This window comes from Neopelma chrysocephalum, unplaced genomic scaffold (genome assembly GCF_003984885.1).
Source record: "Neopelma chrysocephalum unplaced genomic scaffold, ASM398488v2 Primary Assembly neopelma1_26, whole genome shotgun sequence".
In the NCBI taxonomy this organism is placed as follows: Eukaryota; Metazoa; Chordata; class Aves; order Passeriformes; family Pipridae; genus Neopelma; species Neopelma chrysocephalum.
Window position 1 is genome coordinate 18,467,360 of NW_020897695.1, and position 20,495 is coordinate 18,487,854.

Here is a 20,495-nt window from a genome sequence, read left to right on the forward strand (position 1 = left end):
TCAGAAATGAACTTAGAAAAATCAGACAGAAAGAAGCTCCTGCAACTTTGAAGTCTTCCAAAGCTATCATAATGCATATGGCAGGTTTCATGTTCCAGCTGGTGAGGCTGAAGCTGGCCTCTTTCAAAAACAGCCTCCAGCTTCCTCTTCACTTCTTGAGAGGTAGATAAAGTGAGTTATAAACATTAGGATGGCTGAAGTGAAAATTTTCTTGCTTTATCTCTGTACAAGGTCTGGCAAGGATGAAGTTAGAAATTTAACCTTCTTGAGAGCGGCCCATGCGGTGCCGTGTGCCAAAACAGTGTTTAACAGACCAGTGTTTTGGCAGCTACTGTGTAGGGTTTGCATGGCAACAAGTCTCTGTATCCACATACCTGCCACCCCCCAGTGTCAGTGGGTTGGGAGTGGACAAAAGGTTGGAAGGGGACATAGCCAACACAGCTGACCCAAATTGACTAGAGGGATATTCCATATCAAATGATGTCATGCTAAGCAATGAAAGCTCTGGGAAAGCAGAAGGAAGGGGTGGACATCTGTGGTTGTGGCATCCCAAGTAACCATAAGGCACTCTGAAACCCTTTTTCCTAGGATTTGGCTGGACATCTGCCTGACGATGGGAAGCAGTGAATGAATTCCTCTTTTTGCTTTGCTTGTGTGTGCAGATTTTGCTTTTCTTAGTAAACATCACCATCTCAATACATAAGGGTTTCACTATCCTTACATTTTTCTGCCCATCTCCCAGGAGAGGGAATTCAGCAAAAAGCAGGGTAGGTGCACTGACCACAGTCTACCAACAACCTTCAGCTTTATACTGCAAATATTTTTTCTGGGAAAGCCTTATATGCTATCAGATATTAGCAATCCGATAATTATCTTTTGGAGGATTGAAGGCAAAATTCAAAAGAAAATAGACAGTCAGGGGAAAGTACTTCTCCTAGAATTAGACAATTAGAAACTGATTGCATAGCAGTGAAGAATAAACACAAGAAAAATAATACCTATTTTGAGGCTCATCCAGAAGTCTGGCCCTACAACAGAGCAGAATTCTTCCTCCCAAGGAGGGAGCATTCCATCTTGTGAAGTGCATTCACCATTTTTAATACTATTTACTTTTCTTTATTCCTTTCCAGATCTATTCCTGGCAGTTTATCCAAGGCTCTGACCTATGATGGGCTCATATTTCATTATGGCCCATAATGCAAATTTAAAGTGGTTCATACCACATAATCTCCACTAGTGATTCCATGTACTTACCTGTCTGTCAAATTTATACCCTAGGCAGATAATTTGCAACCTTAACAAGATGAACTAAAAGAAAGGAACACCTAATATAGGCTGGCAAAGAGGCACAAACAGGGAATATCTGTACTCAAAATTCTCTGCATAAATATATTGTTTAAAAATTTATCTACTCACCTGGGAACAGAAAGAAACAGTATTATGGTAACTATAAGGAATTCAAAAAATGTGCATTTTGTTCTACTGTCTGCATTAGGGATAAATATGTACATATTCATTTGGACATAGGTTAATGCTCAGGAAAACAGATGAGAGAAGAGGAGGTATTCATCATGTCTTAAATGCCATTTTTTATCATGCTTCAGAAAGAGCCTGGTACTAGAGGACTTCTCTCCACTTTTCTAATGACCATCAAAGGATTCTTAATGCAAGTAGTAGATGATAAGTTTGTAATTTAAATATGGAAAGAAATTTATCTTGCTTGAAAAGAAAATCACCTTGCCTTGCTCTGTTTCTAATTTTAAGTTCCTACTTTAGGCTAAATTCAAACAAAATTCTTATCCCCAGGAAAACAACTAGCACTACCACCACTAAGCTACTAGACAAGATTAAATCATATAATTTATATATTCTTCTTTGAATATATTGATCCCAGTACAACACTTTCTGGCTGAATCTATAGTTTATAAATTATGTCCTTAGCCTTATTGTTCAAAATCTTATTATTTTCTTGCTCTTGAGCCATGAGAGAACATGCTGATAGTCGTTCTGACTCCAACTGGTAATACCTGGGGCCTGACAACATGAATCTTTTTTATAGCTTGCTGATTTATTATATGCATGACTTTCTTTAGCAAAGTCAGTATCTAACACTAATATTTTGTATCAGAAGCATTCAACTATATTTACAAATTGAATAGCAGAATAGATTTTTCCTGCTTGACTCTTTCTCTGGCTTTTATGACCACACAGTGTTTGACGGTCCACAATATAAATGTTCATGAAAATATAAATGAAAAAAAATACAGTACACTAAATATATCAAACACTGGACTGTTGCTACAGGAAGGAGAATGTAGCTCTTAGTGACTATTGAGAAACTGCAGATGTACTGTGCCTGGTGGGTGGCAAGTCTTCATCACCAGGCAACACCCATCTTATGTTACCAGCGAAAGAAAGTTTGTGTGGCTGTGTTTGCTATATGGATGCAAAGAGACAAATACATTCTAAAACCATTATGTTTTTTAAATCAAGAATCATCATAGAAGCATTTAGGATGGGGAAAATCTCTGAGATCATCGGGTCCAACCATTCAGCTTACACTGCCATCTTCATCACTAAACTATGCCTCCAGGGATAGTGACTCAAAAACTTCCCTGGGCAGCCTGTTCCAATGCTCTGTAGCCTTCTTGGTGAAGAAATTTTTCCTATGTATATTCCTATATATTTTTCCAATACCTAATTGAAACCCTCCCTTGGTGTAACTTGAGGCCATTTCCTCTTATTCTATCACTTGTTACTTGGGCGAAGAAATCAAATGTCACCTCACTACAACCTCCTTTCAGGTTCTTGTAGAATGCACCTCTCATGGCCTTTTCTCAGAGGATAGTTTCATTGCGTGTCTAAGTTCCTCTGTCAGAGGGTCAAAGCCTCTGCCTCTCTGCATCAGCATAGTCAAAACCAGGTTAAAATGACTAGTGTTTTCTGACGTATGTTAATAGTGCAATTTTCTTATGCGTACCTCAGTTCTCCTTATATGCCTTCCTGCATTAGATGTATATAATTTCAGTTTCTTTTTAAAATCCATATTACTTTTGGACAGCTTCCAAATGACTGCACCAGTATTTCAGTAACAAAATATCTGAAGAGTGTGGATACTTTTATTACAAATGAATGTACCATAATAAATCTCATATGAGAACCTGGTATGACCATTACTGAGCTGCTAGAAAAGACGTAATCCTTTGTATAAATAGGATTTTTTGATTCTGATTACACAGTGCACACAGTTGGAGGATAATGTTATTCTTACAACAAAGGTGAACACTGAATATCTCATGCTCATTGAACTGCAACATGTATTATTTTTGGACTTTTAAAAAAATATTTCTCTTTTCTTCTTATCAACCATAAAAAAAGACGAGTCAATGATTTTTAATAAGTAATGTAATTGAATTAAATTAGTATGGATTTCAAGAAAACAAATCTCTGGATATTATCAGAGTTTCTTTGTGCTATGACACTTCATTCATAAAAATAAAAAGGAATATTTTAAAAACAGTTCCTTTTCACTGTGCAGTACCTAGTAATGTGACAACATATTTGAATTTTAATTTCTACTTGGTGACAAAATTCAAGGATTTATAAATTCTTCATTCACTTTTTTTGGGTGCGTATGTGTATCTGGTGAATTTCACAGTGTTTTTAAAACAGGGGAGACTTGTCTGCATTTTGTGATAATAGGGAACACAGCAACTTCAGAAACTTGGCTGTCCTTTGCTCTGCTCTTTACAGTCCCCTTGCTAAAGACCTGAAGCACAGGGAGCTTGGGAGCTCTGGCTCTTTCAAGGCACTTTGAATCTGCTGGAATTTTTTGGGTAGTAGACACAGGCGTGATGCAAATCTAATGGAACTATGTACTTATCTAATGATAATGATATTAATTTACTCTGTGAAAGATACTCTTTCTGTATATAAATCTGTGGGTAACTCTACCCTTCTTGCCAAGTGTTATCAAATATATGTTTGCATTTCAAATAAGAATGCCACTTATTTTGCCATATAAAGATAAATAACAGAGGTTATCAGAAACTCATAGATCCTGCTCACAAAACTCAGGCATCTGGTCAGAACAAAGGTATAAAACACAATCTTAAAATGATCATTTTTTCCTAGTTAATGTCATACACATTTTAGATAAGTAATATTTCCAGACTATGCTGCTGAATTGTCTGTTTCATCTGAGCATAGCACTGCATTTGAGTCTATAGAAATCTGCATGTTGCTGCAATTAGAAAATTACTAGGAGTTTTACAAAATTTGAGTGCTTTGAAAAATCTGAATGTTGAATTGTTGAACTAAAGTGTTCTGGGAGAACCATAAAAAAAAGGGCATTCCCTTAAAGTCATATTTAATAAAAAAAAATTCTGAAAAACAGGTGCTTCTGTAAAATAAACACAAAATCTGAGAAAATTCCTCTAGAGGAATCAGAATGTTTTTCTGCATCATATTCCATGACAGAGATGAATTATTAACTTTGTACAGCCTGAGGAAAATAAAAAAGTACAATATGGGAATTGTGACCTAATTTAGTAACATATTTTGCTAGCAATGCTAGAAACTACTTCTGATTTTTCAGAGAATATAGTGGTTATTTGCCTAAATGTTGCTGTTCTGAATGTTATTTGGTATTTTTATGCTTCTTCTATTTACTTATCTACATCCCCAGCAATATATTTTAAAAACTTGGTTGCACTGAAAAATTGTACTAGAAAAGTAAGAGAGGTACCAAGGAAGTGCAATAAAACACATGAAACAGTTTTACTTCTCTGAAACATTTCTATCATCCAGAATGGTATGGTCAGGTAGAAAATGTTTAATTATTATTATAAGCAAGTTGCAGTAGCTAGATGTAAAGGGACCAAAGGCTCTTTAGCTTATCCAATACACTTTCTTATCCGATACAATTTCTGCCAACAATGCCTCCTGTGAAAGAAACTACTTCATATGAATTCTAGTCTCTGTCCTTATGTAGGGGAAATAAATAGGAATTTTGATTTTCTAAGAAATGCTGAACAAGTCTCTTCATTAACATCAAATCCATAGTTCCTGAATAGCAATACAGAAGAATATTATTAGATTCAAGAAAACAGAGAAGAAAATAAAGTTGCTCTAAATTTAATCTTCTGTCATGAAATTGCAGTTCATCCAAAATGAAAACCAGCTGATGTGAGTACCTAATGAATTGTATGAGACAGTCAGAGACAAAGAAACAGAAACTCCAAAGTCATAAAAAAATAAAGTTTTAAATACTTCTTAACAGCACAATTTTAACTAGCACAGTACTTAAATCTGATTTGGTTTATGTTATCTATATTTTTGTAAAGAAAATATTTGGAAGACTAAGTATTACACTTTTATCCCTTAGCGGTATCTTGTATAGGGCCACCAGCAATTTTTTTTTATATGTGTTTTTTATTTGCAAGAGTTCCAATATTTAAGTTTTATTTACAGTGATAAAGTATGAAGTGTTTTCAGTATTTTCTGCTTTACTCATATTGGAATGGTAACCTTGGAGGAGACAAGCTGGTCATTTGGCCTTCTTGACGAAGAGCTGATGACACTGAAAACCAGATACCTGGTAGGTACTGGTAATGCATTGGCACTTCTGTTTCACTGACACAAAGACTTCCACTTCTGGGTTCATCGTCAAAGCATATCACAACAGCTTCTACAGTAACATGAAAAGTCATGCTGGATAAATGAAATTTTGTGCAAGATAAAAAAAAGAGAGAGAGAAAGAAAGAGGAGAAACAAGGCACTGTCATATATAAAGCTTTAAAGAAAAAATTACAGAAAACACAGAATATAGCAACTTCAGACAGATGGGGGAAAAATTACAGTGCCCCTGTAATGCAGCTTTATGCATGTCAACATTTTATGCAGCTAATGTGCAGTTGGTTTTAGATTAATCCCACTGAACATTAAGCAGCGTCATTAGTATCATTCCTACTTTGAAGGTTCCTTTTGCAAAGTAAATAACAATCCCTATAGGTAACAAATGTAGGTCACTACAGTAAAACTTCATAAGAAAAAGAGCTAGTAGCCTGGGTATCCTGTTAGGATATATAGGCTATAACCCAGGTAATTCTTTAATCTCTGACCCATCTGACACTGAAAAGTAAATGTTGCCCAATTACGGCAACATTCCAGAGAAAATATTTTTATTTAAGTATCAAGAGAGTCAGAGTAATCCTACTCCTTTTATATAGGCTGTTAACTTGAAAACATTTAGGAAGAGTTTTTCAATGCAAATTTCCCAGAATTGATTCCTAAATGCTGACAACCCTTTATGCGATTGTGTGAAATGATACACATTAACTATTGCAAGCATTTAAAACAAGCTGTGTGTAACACTTACAGGAAAGTTTATAGGCACAGAGAACTTTTAAAAACTTTTTTTTCTTTTAAGTCTTCAAAGACAGACCAAGAAATTTAAGATTAGGTATGTAAACTTCGATAGCAGCATTTACTGTTCTCATCGTGTAACAAGACAGGAAGAATAGATCTTAGTTTGCTAGTCTTCATGCTGGAAGAGAAGGCCTAGATACCCTGACAAAAAATTACTCTTCTTTCACAGTATAAGGTTTCGAATGAAAATTCTAATAAGTATGCTATGTAAATTTCAGTGAAATAAAGGAAATGTAGAAATGCTCACATGTCCCTATCATTGAAAAACATGAAGCACACAAACAAGGGTATCCAAGAATCTAAATGTCCACCTGTTTCTCTCTCACATGCTAGCAAAGAATGACTAAGCTTGACTATTTCCAGCCCCAAAAACTTTACAGAACCAAGTACTGGACACCAGCCTGACAGCCCAACAGCCTCTCAGTACAAGAGTTCATCCATGCATCCCCCTACTACCAGTGCTAATGTACTTCTGGGAAGCCTTTGATCTCATGCCGTTTGAGAAACAAGAGCATGTACTGGAACTATTGTGAATTGTAAATTTACTTTTGAAACTAAACAACAAATGGCCAACTCAGTTTTCTTCTGTTTATTTTACACTTGTACCTCCCCAGGTTTATATGGATTGAATATGACATGTCAGCAATTGTTAATATGTTTTCATTATGACAATATTGTTGCATATTTTAAGCTTTTAAGCACTAAGCAGATGAAAAACATTTCTCCTTATGTCTTATTGTAGATTTTATCTTATTAACAAAATACCAGATTGATTCAGGGTCTTACTGCAGTGACTGTGAACAAAGTACTGATTCCTTTGCTTTATTTCTGATAGTGTGTTTATTCTGGGGTCATAACTTTTTTTCTTTTTTTTTTTTTTCCACTTTCACAAGAATGAAGTCATGGTCTTCAAGAGGTAGACTAAATGTCCCAATCAGCATATTTTGCTTTGAAACACTTGGGCAAAGTTCCTTTTGGATTGCAAATGTCTGCAGAACTTCGAGGGGTTTTGGTGTTGCTAAGTTTATCCTGAATAAATAAGTAGTTACAAAAGCTAGTTCCTACTTTTTGAAAGGAGACAATACACTGTTGTAAATGTTTAAAATTGAATAAACATTTTTTTTCCAAATACTATCCTTGAAGTAAATGGTCATAACTTGTTTTACTGTAAAGCTTAAAATCAAAATGTAGTTTTCCTCAAAAAATGTCAACATCTTTCTCCACCCTATCTCTTATCCATCATCAGGAAAAAAATAATTAAGATTTGCAATGTTATCAGTTAAAAATGCACAATGGAAACAAATGTCAGTTTAATAGCTTTTTTATCTGTAAAAAGTCTAATTAAGTTTTTAAGTTTTGATCAAATAAAAAATATAAATGCAGAATTTGAGACATAAGATTCAGAAACTTTAATAATTATTTTTTTCTTATCAAATTCAATTTAATGTCAAGTAAGGTGTTTGTTAGAGATATATAATACATGAAGCAACATCTAATCAAAGCTGATTTACTGTTAAAATATCAGAAACTTTGGGAAAGACCTATACTTCGAATCTTTGAAGACAACAGAAGTCCAGGTCTCTTTATTCTATAAAGTTGTTCACAAAAGGATGAAAAATCTCAAAAAGCAAGAGGCTGAAATGAATCTAAGCAGAAAACCGGTAAGCTGAGTGAATATCATGTCGGACAAAGAGAAGGAATTGGAGACTGAAAATCAATGGATCTGAAGAGACACATCAGAAATTGGGCCTACTGGATGGACATGACCACGAAGGACTCACATCACCATTAGAAACTAAGATTTAATGCAGATGCCAGAGGGAAAAGGGTGAAATAAAGAGCAACCTTTATTGTAAAACCATGCATTCATCTTCCCTGGATCTAACTTCCGCCTCATCCCCTGAACCTGCTTTATCCCCACTGGTTGCATAGTCCTGACCCTGAACTTGGTATAGACTACATGGCCACAGTGAGTCAGAGAAAGGATCTTGTTGCTCCTGTCACTACTATCACCTTTATCTGTGTTTGGACAGACTTTACAATGGGAGGCTCACAGCTTTGTCTCCTCTGTTCAACTTGCTTCTTTTTCCAGCTTATTGCTCCTTTCTTTTTCTTTTTTTTTTTTTTTTTACTCTTTTACACTTTGTTTAAAAAAAAAAATTCTGCTATCTGGAATTGACCACATAATTTGCAAGACAGTAGGCTATAAAGTGTCTTCAGCAGCACAGTGCTTGTGTAGGTTTGCTTGGTCAGCAAAATATTTGATAGGACCAACCATATGTAGGTGCATTTACTTTACAAAGTCACCTACGGCAGAACCACTTGTAGCTTTACACTGATCCCATGCTTTGGTTTGATAGTCCATTGCAATATTTTATTAAACTGATTATTCTTTGTTTATAGTATATAATTGTAAAAGTTCACTAAAAACAACAATTAGCCTTCAGGTAGAGCAGACTCAGCATGAGTCTCTTCTGATAGTATCTGAACAGAAATTCCTGAGAGTCAATGCAGTTTATCATCACATAATACTGATTGCATAGTCAAGTAATGTTTGATTTCAGAAAACTAAGTCAAGAAAAAGGTAATGCCTGAAAGCTGACACTAAGATTGACACCCTTTGAAATAGCAGATACAAAAAAAGTGAATAAAAATATATTCTATGCTAACATTCTTATATAGCTGAATAATATAAGCTCTACTCTTGAGCTATGCAACCTATAAGAAAACATGTATAAAATTAAAAAAAAATGAACTATTCCAATTTTCTTTAAATGTCCTAAGTTATTTTGTTTGTGATTTTAAATACTATGTTTTCTGCAAGCTGTGAAATACAGCTTTGCTATCATTCCCCTAAAGTCAAGGGAAATGGCCCCTCAACAAGAACAAGAAAAGTTTCTTTGAAAGAAACTACGGCACAAATTTAAAAGTATTTTTTGCTATTGGTTTCAGTACTGATGGATGAAAATTTTGTAGCAGCATGTTTTTCAGCAGAACCCAATGATTCTTTGACTTAAAACTTTCAATGGAAAAATAAAGAAAATCCAAAGATAAACTTCATTAAAAGCCGTTTGTAAAGTGTGTGACAACAAAAAAAAGATTTCTTATTTTACAGAAAAAGATAAATTGTTGATATATTCTAGTTTCATTCTTTTACAAACTAACAGTTATGCTAAGTGTTTTCAACTTTTAAGATGTAAGAAAGTAAAACAACAAGTTAAAAAATGGGTATTAAATATCTAGTTGGGCTTTGTCACATAGCTGAGCAGGAAACTTTTTAAAATTATCAGAAATTATTAGGAAAGGAATAAATCTTTCAGCCTATCCTAATGTAATTTTGGAGTGATGATTTTCCAAGGTTCAATGGGATCTGAATTGGTCAAAGTATTTTTCCTTCAGCTCAAACTAAGGATTCTATTGGTAACATAGAAATTTGTACATCCAAATACAAGAATAATACTCACTTTATCCATCTATTAACACAAACAAAATTTAAAGTGCATGGAAAAGATAGTTAAGATCTCTCTTGGATAAAATAATCTGGGAGTATGTGCTTGCCTAGCTTGTTAAAGTTTCTCTTTACAGCAGGATGTAATAAAAGGAAGGAGTTGGTTTATTCACAATGAGTATTTAATGTCTGCATTATGAAAGAAGATCAGTTGTCCTACTTCCCCCACTTCATCTGTGGAAAATACAGTGCTATAAAGTGATATTTCTTTCACTGTGTCTGCAGCTGTTCTAAGACATAGCTGTTAAAACTAGGGTCAGAATTAAAGATTTTCAGTAGAATTGCCAAATAACTCAGATGTGCTCAATTTGAAGTCTTGCCGGCATGTATTACATGAAAATGGTTGTAATCATTTAATATACAGTTAACAGAAAGCCTGTGGTGTGATGACACCAGGCCTTATTATAAGTTTGCAGTGGGAAAACAGCAGTCTTCTTTCTCCTCTGCTGCCTCCAAAATTTATGACAAATCAGAGGGAACCTTCAACAGAATATAAGGTATGGTACTGTCTTCCAATATTCATATTGTGTGTTTTCTACTACCACCTAGCTTAGGTTTTCAGAGGCATATTCAGTGCCTGGGCAATTATCTTGCTGGTTTGCTTTTAAAACCAATGCTGTATACAATTAATACTTGTGATTAATTACACTACATCTAATGATAACAAACACCTACCCCTTAAGCTGCTACAAGTAATCTTATTTCTAAATTTACAGAAATCCTTTGTTGAATTTGACTGTGGTGAAAGATGTATCTGTCAAATGAGTTTGAAATTTATCAAATTTATCAAATTGAAATTTATTAAATATCCTAAACCTCACATTTCCAAAAATCATCTTAAATTTAGTTACGCTCACTACCACATATCCATATTTTAAAAAGAATTACAAAGTTCCTGAGGTACAAAACAGTTCAACTGAAATCATGCTAACATTTTTCCACAGGTGAAAACTGCCAGACAATTAATTTTTACTCACAAGTTGGCCACAAATTCATTATCTAAATGCATGAAAGGGACTGTGCATTTCTCCTATCATTCAAAATTCAGAAAAAAATCCTGAATGTTCCCTCATTTTTTACACTATATTTATGAAAAATCAGACAAGAAAGGACTGGAATCAGGAAACTACACACAATTAAAGCAATGAGACAGGAGTCATAACAGAAGCTTTTGGATAAAAGAACTAAAAACAGAGGGAAGAGAAAAATTTGATCAGTGAGAGAAAGGTTGCAATGATAAACAGCTGAAACACAGACTTAACTAGGTTCCTTTTGACTCTCCTAGAACAGCAGTCAATAAAAGGGCAGTACTGAATATGTTTATTAAAACTGTTGCCTCAGTTTAACATCCATTTACCGTAAGCCATCAATAAGCTGAATTAATACAAGTCATGACTCACCAGTAAGGCAAGAGAACTCAGCTGAATTTATGACTGTAAACCCACACTATCTGTTTCTCTTTTAGCATGTGCTTCAGCTCAACAGGCTTTTTTCATATCACGCTATTGCCAACATCCTCTACTACAGCTACAAAAACATTCTCCCACCTTGAAGTAAATGAGCAATTACCTCTCTGACCAGCACGTTTACTAAAGTTTGCTCCTCTGTACTGATTTACTACCGCTTAACAAAACACCTTAGGTCTGACTCAGTGTAATCAAAGTGAATTATCAAAACAAATCACTACAAAAACAGCATCACCAAGCTTGTATATAGGTTTGGTACATGAATTGGAGTTATTCCTAATCAATTTATAGGGGATTTTTTAGATAAGGAAATTATTGTTGCTCCAAGGATTTTTTCTCTTATAGCTATGGTTTTGGAACACTGGTTTCCCAAGATCTTCAATTTATTTAAACCCAAGAAGACAATTAAATACATATCATCTTGAGGAATGAAAAAGCAATAAAGAACATGTCCATACTGATAGAATTAAATTCCAATTACCCTATCAATCTGGAAGTGAAAAGATAGAAACACAACTATGCAGGAAAGTTCCCACAGGATTTGTGGGATTGGATTCCATTCCGTATTAAGCCACTCATTATTTTTTTAACAATAATGAATATGAAACTATAAAATCCTGACTGATAAAATCTGATGAATATACAGAATTAAGAAGGTATAAAAAATTACTTATTTTTTTCCCTTTTTAAATAGCTTACAGGCTTTTCAAAATTTCTATAGATTTCTTCATTATTTAAAGATATGTTTTTAAACTATAGAATTTCTAAACACTTTAGTGAAGAGGTTGGTTTTCTGAGTTTCTAGATTTTATAGGAAGGACAGCTGTTTATTTAGAAAAAAATAGTATTTCACGTACTCAGATTAAGTACATGAAATAGGTATATATGTATATAATTATCGTCCATTTAACAACTTTTTGTTCTTAATAAATGTAGATCTCAGAATTCAATTTGCCATGAAAATACACTCAAAGATTACCTATCTACTAGATTGTAGCTTCTCATACAGAACTCAAGGTGTAACATGGCATACTGTTTGGTTGTGTTCTATTCCATTCCATTCTATTTCATTCTTTTCCATTCCCTGTGCTCACCATGAGTTAAATAACAATGAGACTATTTGCCTTAAATGTCAGCAGTCTTTCAAGGATGTATAACACAAAGGTTACAGCTGGAAACAGAATTTCATTTTATTTTTCTGACTCTCTTTCAGAGCTGATGCTCACAAGCATTAACATATGGCACAGATGTAGCCAGGAGCAGACTGATGCATTCTTCAGTTTACCTTGGAAAAGCATCCCTCACAGTTTGGTGAAGGCAGTTCATAGAGCTACAGTGCTTAAGAGGTATTTGGACAATTTATTTAATACAATAATTTAACTTCTGGTCAGCCCTGAAGTGGTCAAGCAATTGGACTGTTATAGGTCCCTTCCAGCTGTACTATTCTCTTCTCTTTAAGGGCAATGGCAGCAGTGAGTGAAGGGTAAGAGAACCCTTATTGGCCACTAGAGAAGGACTATACTATGTCACCCTTATGAGGTGGAAAAACCTGAACTTTTTCCCTGTTTTAGAGGATTCGGAGAAAAGTTGGCATCAGAGTGACCTAATTTTCCAAAGGTATGCTCATGAAGGTGAGACTCCACCTTTAACACAGGACTTCATCCAGAAACAACTCTGTATAGGGATATACTGCATGTAAATGCCAAGGCTCATTTTTACCTTACAAAAGCATTACTATGAAGAGTTAAACCTTCTTATTTCCTGACAGCGATGTTGACCTTTTGATACATGCAGTTTCTTATCAGAGAATACTAACCTTTGGGAGAGAGGAAATAAGAATTTACTCATAGTAAGACTCCATTTGCCATGCTTAAAATAAAAAATACAAAATGCATCATCTTCATCCAAACTTCAGGGAAAGAGTAGAATAAATTGAACTGCATCCTTAATATATTTTATTCCAGACATTCAAGAAAACAAATACCAATGAGGCCCTTCAGGTTCCAAATCAATGGCAAAGAACCAAGACCTATAGTTTGAAATCTGCTGAAGTTTTTTGTTTAACAAGAAAAAAACCCATCTGATTTCTCTAGTGAATGAGTCATCATGGACAAATGGATCAATCACCACTCACAGGAATGCAAGAAAATAATGCTGGGCAAAACCATCATGAATGTTCATTCAGGCAAAAAAAAAGATTAAAGGCAAGACTACTGTGATTAGACTGAAGTTTTTGACTGTATTTACCTGAATGCTACCATCCTTACTTTGTGAAAAAGCATACTCTAACTTTACTTTCATGTTTTACTTTTTCAGCTGTTAATTAAGGGATATTTTTTTAAATCTCCATCCTCCTATTAACTGATTACAGACCACTGTGTGGAAGATCCCTTCTGTAGGGTGTGTGGGCAGTTACTGGAAAACCTATTGGAAAAAGTTATACTGCTCTTTTCCACAAGAGAAGAGACAGAGCTGACTTTAATAAACCTTCATCAAAATCTGCAAGATTTTATCATCTTTGGTGATACATTCTGTTTATTTAGCAGGGACAAAATTTACTTAATTCCACACACACACAAAAAAAGCCTTTTCAAACAAGTCAGCTGCCTACATCCTTCTAAAGGAAATGCGGAATGATTAAAAAAATATTCAAGTGTAATTGAAAACTGCCTGAGAATACAACTGAACAAGTTGGTGGGCAATATATTCATACAAAATATACTTCTTTTTCTCTGATTGATTATACTTTCATCTTACCAGATAACAAATGAACCTGTAAAGAATACACACAGTTGTTGCAGGTCTCAAAGCTGTGGTGCTTGAGAATATCCACCATTAACCTCATTACAACTAGAAGTGAAAAGTAATGAATTTTTCATTTTGCTACTAGTTGTAAAAAGTTGACAGGAAAAAACAACCATATTGCATCAGATTAATGTAAAGATGAAGAATAAAAGATAAACATATTTTCAAATTCATTTTATGTCAAATCTTTCTGAAATATTTAATTTAGAACAATTAAGTATTTGGAAATATTTTCTTTTCTGTTTCAGCCTGAATCTCCTCATTTTAGAAATGTATTTCTTAATACACTACAACAAACCCCTTTTTTTAAAAATACTTTGAAAATGCAGGAGATAGATATTTTAACATTTAAGTAGTATCTACTACCAAAAGAGACCCATGTTGGTTAGTAACAATCAAAAGTAAGAAATGAATTCAAGCCCATTCTTACTCATTTTTCATGTCAAAATATATGAACATGTATGTAGGAATGGTCACAATCATCTTGAATATCTGGAGGATAAAATGTATACATTTGCATGACCTTTAGGAAAAATCCATATCTCTTACATGGCAAAAAGGTAGAAAAAATACACTAAGAAGGAAGGAAGCTTACCAATAGAGCACATATTCAAACAGATCTTTATAAGTTTGAAAAGAAAAAGTTCACAGTTCATTTCCCTCCCTTTCCATAGTTTAGATGTGCGTATTCAGCCATGTGCCTTTAATGTCAGAAAGAGAATATCAGGCTATGTTTGCCACAGATGAGCTGTGAAGATGATGACTAAAAATCAAACACATAGGCCCAAATAGGTAGAGAAATTCCCAGTACAGGAATACTGAAATTTAAGAGAAAAGGGGAAAAACAGTTGGATGCTTAGCAAAACTATTAACTGTCCCATCCACTGACACAAGAAAAGCTTGTGCAGCTCACAGAAACCTCTGCTACATGATTGTTTTAGTTCTGTGTTTTTCCCCACATTAAAATCCCTGCATATTCAAAGCACTGTCGCCTAAAGTAAGTTAGTAAAATTGTTAGAAATATGATAACTTCTGATTTTACAAAATAAACACTTAAAAATGATTCCTCTGTTCTGCTAATTAGAATTTTTATGCAGTTCTACCACTTAGGCGGACAGAAAAGTCTGACCAGAAAACTTAATGGCACATTTATTGTAAGCAATAAAATATCATAAGAAAAAGTAGGAAATTTTATGCAGATTACTGGACTACATTAATGTCTTCTCTATTTAGGTGTATATTCACACAGGTACCAAAAGTGTAAGAGCAGAACTATGTATACATACATTCATATACATATAGAGCTGTATTTTATTTACCCCAGTGTGTTTCAATAGCAAACATGACACTTCAAGAGTCTTTAGCTCATAATTTTTTTATGCTATATGCTGGTGAAACAAAATGTCTGGGGTATACTATTGAATCTGGCCAAGTGAAACTTGGAAGTAATAGTGGCTTTCTTATCTGCATTGAATAGTCACTTTGACATTTGGATGCAATAGATTATTCTGTACAGTACGGGGTTCTCTTTTAAGTGTGCATGGTAACCATTTGAGACAGCAAGTGAGACATGGATAGTTAGTTAGTGCCAAGAGCATGAAACCAACCGAGCAAAAGAGATTTCAAATAAGTAAATTTCCTAGCAGTAAGTATAGATGAATGTGGAATTAACTGCCAAAGGAAACAATGTCTTAAGTCAAAGTCACTGCAGGCAGACAGGATTAACTACAACAACCAAAAGATCCGTTCAGCCCACAGGTTTTAGCACTTCAATACTTCCTAATCAGCTCTTGCAAACATTCACTTGGCTCACCCCTTAACTGCATTTCCAAACCTTATTTTTGTTCTTGTAACATGTTTACATGACCAAAGTTCTGTTCACTTTACTATCTGTAGAGTAAATGCTCACCATACAAATATTCATTTTTTCATGAATAACCACAAGACTGTTGTTAGTATTTTTCCTTCTTTTCCCTCCCCCTCAAAAAAACCTGAAACAAAACCAAGCAAGCAAACAAACAAACAAACAAAACCTGTCACCCATCAGGAAATCAAAACAGTAACATTTGACATAGATCACTACAAGTAGTAGAGCCAATATCTGAAAAGAACATTTCTGCAAATGCAACTCAGGTGACATTTGTTCAGTCCCACTGCTCTCTAAGGATTAGCAAATAGAGCTAGTCAGCGAACGGAAGAGCTCAGCTTGCAGTCGTTATTCATGAAGCTTTATAATTGTTCCTGCCACTTATTTGCCTTGAGTATATTGAGTATTTGCATGGCTTTCTGCCATCTCCAAGTGATTTTTTTCAAGTATATACTACACTTCAGAAGTGAGTCATCTGGAATTTGAAAATTCTTACTGTCAGATGTGCAATCGTATCAAAAAAGGTGCAGATGTATGGTTTAGATCCAGAAAATCAGCACAGCCATATAAAAATCCCTCTGTGAACAAAGGTATCAGGGAGTGTTTTCCCCTCAAAGGGTTTTAGGACCCAGAAGGCCTCATACAGTTATCTTGAAAAGCATAGCCAAAGCCTATGCTATAATATGCCTCTTGCCTTTTTTTGTAGGCATTCATCTTCCACAGGATGGAGATTAAGGGAACTATTCATATGGCTGTAATCCTGCAGGAGCTTATTATGATCTTCATAAATCAGTAGTAAAATGTACTGTATTGTACTTGTCATAGCCTCCAGATGCCATGTCTTTGCTGCCTGTCTCAAAAATTCATAACTGTGAACATGGTGGAAGATACATGTCATGTGTCGTTGCTCTCTGCCTCCAAAAGAGCATGAATAAAATTTTGCCATCAGTTTTCACTTAACTGATTTCACTGGATATTTTGCCTTTGGTTATACTCTCTTCTTTGTGACTTGCTTTTTGATATATGATGTCACTGAAAGTGTAAAGACCCTTTTTCCCTTTATGGAGTATGAAATAGATAACTTTAAAATACAGGCTAAAAGTCCCATTGACTAAACAATGTTATGTTATAGTCTATTTGTTGTGATTTTTCAAGCTTACTTTGCTCATGCAACTCCTCCATTAATATAGCTATGAAGCAAATTCTTTATCCAATTTCATTATCTTTTTAAATAAGACATAGTCAGTTTTGCCATATAGAGAATGAAAATATTTTCTAAATATGATATCACCATTTATTCACAGAAAAAAATACAAATTTCATTCTGAATCTTGTTGCAGAATGAGGCCTTAATTCTTTTTTGGTAACTTTTATGAACTCTTCTGTCAGAAGACAACTTCACAGATCTTATCTACACAAAATACATAGATGAAGTTTCAAATGCAGCACAGATTTTAAACTTTAAGCAAAACACTAAAAAAGAACATTTGGTAATGCTATTAAATTATCTAGGGAACAGATGTGAGCTCTAATGCCTCCTTGGAAAACACACCTTTTTAACTTACTTTGCTGGGCAAGAAAAGACATGGATTTCACTTTTTGCACAGAAAAATTAAATGTGTATCTTACATGTATATTCAAACAAAATGGGAACCAGAAATTATGGCAATTAATGACCCGACCTTTGAATAAGCAGTTCCATATGAGGAAGCATTTTTCTTAATAGTGTGATGCTAATGACCAGGTTGCAGCAATATGCAAGAAAAGAGCTTTTATAGTCACTAAGTGTATGGCTTCCCAATTAAATCTTGCTTGCAATGTGAGAAAATCTTATTTTTGTATCTGAAAATGTGCCCTCTAAAATATCTAAAAAAAGAATATATTAATTATGAATCTATTAACTTAAAAAAAATTAAAATTGCAATATATTGGGCAGCCTTTTTATTTAGGTAGTAGTTCCAAAATTTGGTGCAGATTTGACTAGAAGCCTGTCTTTTAATCAGGCTTTTAAAATTGGTGATTATCAAAATGGCCAGCTCCTTACATGACAGCAGAATTAATCTGCAAATCACACTGTTTAATGACAGTGCTTATATTTATATGCAAATATATGCACTTCTAATCATAAGGTTAAAAACTTGGCCTCTACCAAAGGACACATCTACATGGAAAGGTGTAGCATTATACACCTGGCTCCAAATAATTCATTTGAGGACAAGCTAGGAATTTGTACACAGTAATCCCTTGTTCCAGTAGTCATACCAAAGGGCTGCTTTCTTATCTTTTTACATAGTGATTTTTTAGTTTTTCTTCTGAACTGCTCTGCTGCTCTCTACTGATACCACTTTGGGAGCAGCCCAATTCCGCACGTAAAAACCACACAGCATTTTAGGAGGGTTGTTAAAAGAAAAGTCCCCATACACATAAAACTGTAATATAATTAATCTTATATTGAAAAAACCAACAATTATTGAAATCCCTTCTAATACAAACAGACCAGCAATACTCGTTCATCAAAATTACAAAATTATGTTGTCATCTTAGTTCTTCTGTGAAGACACATTTTATCAGTACTTTTATAGTTCCATACATTGTGTCCTTGCCAGATGCTTTTCATTCTCCCCTAAAAGTTCATCAAAGAAACAACTTCTCATCAAAGAACTAAAATAGTTTTGTCAAGTCCTGTTTTATTTTTTTCTCATATTTACTTCTAGCCTCTAAAGCATCTTGTTATGTACCTACAGTATTTTTTCTATTTCAAAAAAAGCGACCATTTTTTACCAATAAATATTGCAGCAAATATCATGATGTTTATCGTTTGATTCTGCTACTGTTTTTCATTTAAAGAGAGTTACATTTGACAGTAAACTAGATGCTGGTTTCTTGTATCAAACACCTGAATTTGCATCTGATGTACAAGTAAGGAGGTATACTTAAAAATAAGCATTTATTATGCTGGAAAATTAACCATGCTGTAGTGTTTGGTACACTTCAAACAGCACATAAAATATTTTAGCATTATGATGGTAAACACTAGTTTATTAAGAGCCATGTACTGAATAATCAGTCATACTTAAAACTTCAGAAGCTCAGTTTCTCTTTGAGTAAGAGTCAACTTTAGAGTAACCCACAGTTCCTCAGGTATTGTAGAATCATAGATTTATAGAATAGTATGGGTTGGAAGGGACCTTTAAAGGCCATCTAGTCCAATCCCTCTGCAATGAGCAGGAACATCTTCAACTAGACTGGGTTGCTTAGAGCCCCATCCAACCTGACCTTGAATGTTTCCAGGGATGGAGCATCCACCACCTCTCTGGGCAACTTGTTCCAGTGTTTTACTACTCTCATTGTAAAAAATGTCCTTCTTATATCTAATCTAAACTGACCCTCTATTAGTTTAAAACCATTGCCCTTTGTCTTATTGCAACAGGTCCTCCTGTTGTTGTTTTAAAAATATATTCATCCATGCATGCCCTCAGCACTGCAGCACCAACATCACAAAGTTTGATTCGATTTCTCAACTAAGTTCCTGCAGCCGCTGTGAAACTCTCTGTGGTTTAATATACACTTTTATAACAGGGCTTTAATTCATGATATGGAAATAAGAAAAATAAACCCCAAAATCTATACTTTACGGTTCTTGTTGAATGAAAGTACATAGTCTTTTGACTAGATAATCAATTCAAAACAACAAGTGAAATCAGTTTTTTCTTTTTTGTTAGAATATCAAAGGGCACCCATATGTTTTATGTCACTCAGTGAAGTGAATGGATGAGACTTGTAGATGTGTGTTCCCCACTTTATTCTAATGCCTGGTTATTAAAAGACAAATCTCAAATAGTATTTTCCAGCTAAAATACCAGTAAAGCCAGGATAAAAATAGATACTTAGAAATAGGACATCATACACTCCACTTTCTGCTGGTTTGCAGATTTTCTTTAAGTACTTACTAGATTTAATTGAAGGAAGGGCATTTAGAAATTACCATTGCTTTTCATAAAACATTATCAGTTCTACTCTTAAGTACAGGAGCATTTGTACCATTGCTCATCCAGATTTCAAATGAAATTCCAAATATTCAAATACTCAAGGCAATACCTCTGAAAAACACATCACATATATAGACAGTCTGAGCTACTCTGATGGAATTCTTATTTATCACTTTAATTTTATCTCTAGCACCAGGCAATAAATGACGTCGTTTCCATTTTTCCCCTCAGGACCCAACATGACATCTGTTTGAATACTATATTTTCCTTAACTGCCCCTTTCAAGCTTTTACAATAGTCAAAGCCTTCTGCTAAAGAAACCATGAAGATAAAAAGAAGAAACTTCAAAGTACTATCATGAATTCCAAGGTTGCATCTTCCAGAGAAGAACAAATCAGCAACTCAGAGTTAAGGTTCCAACAAATATTTCA

At 34.4% G+C, this 20,495-nt stretch overlaps 1 protein-coding gene across 2 annotated transcripts in view; it reads right to left on the minus strand.

The window, feature by feature from the left end:
• The window catches only part of CNTNAP2 (contactin associated protein like 2), a 1,044,217-nt gene that overhangs the window by 571,774 nt on the left and 451,948 nt on the right, over positions 1-20,495 (minus strand). The gene's annotated exons all lie outside the window — the stretch shown is intronic.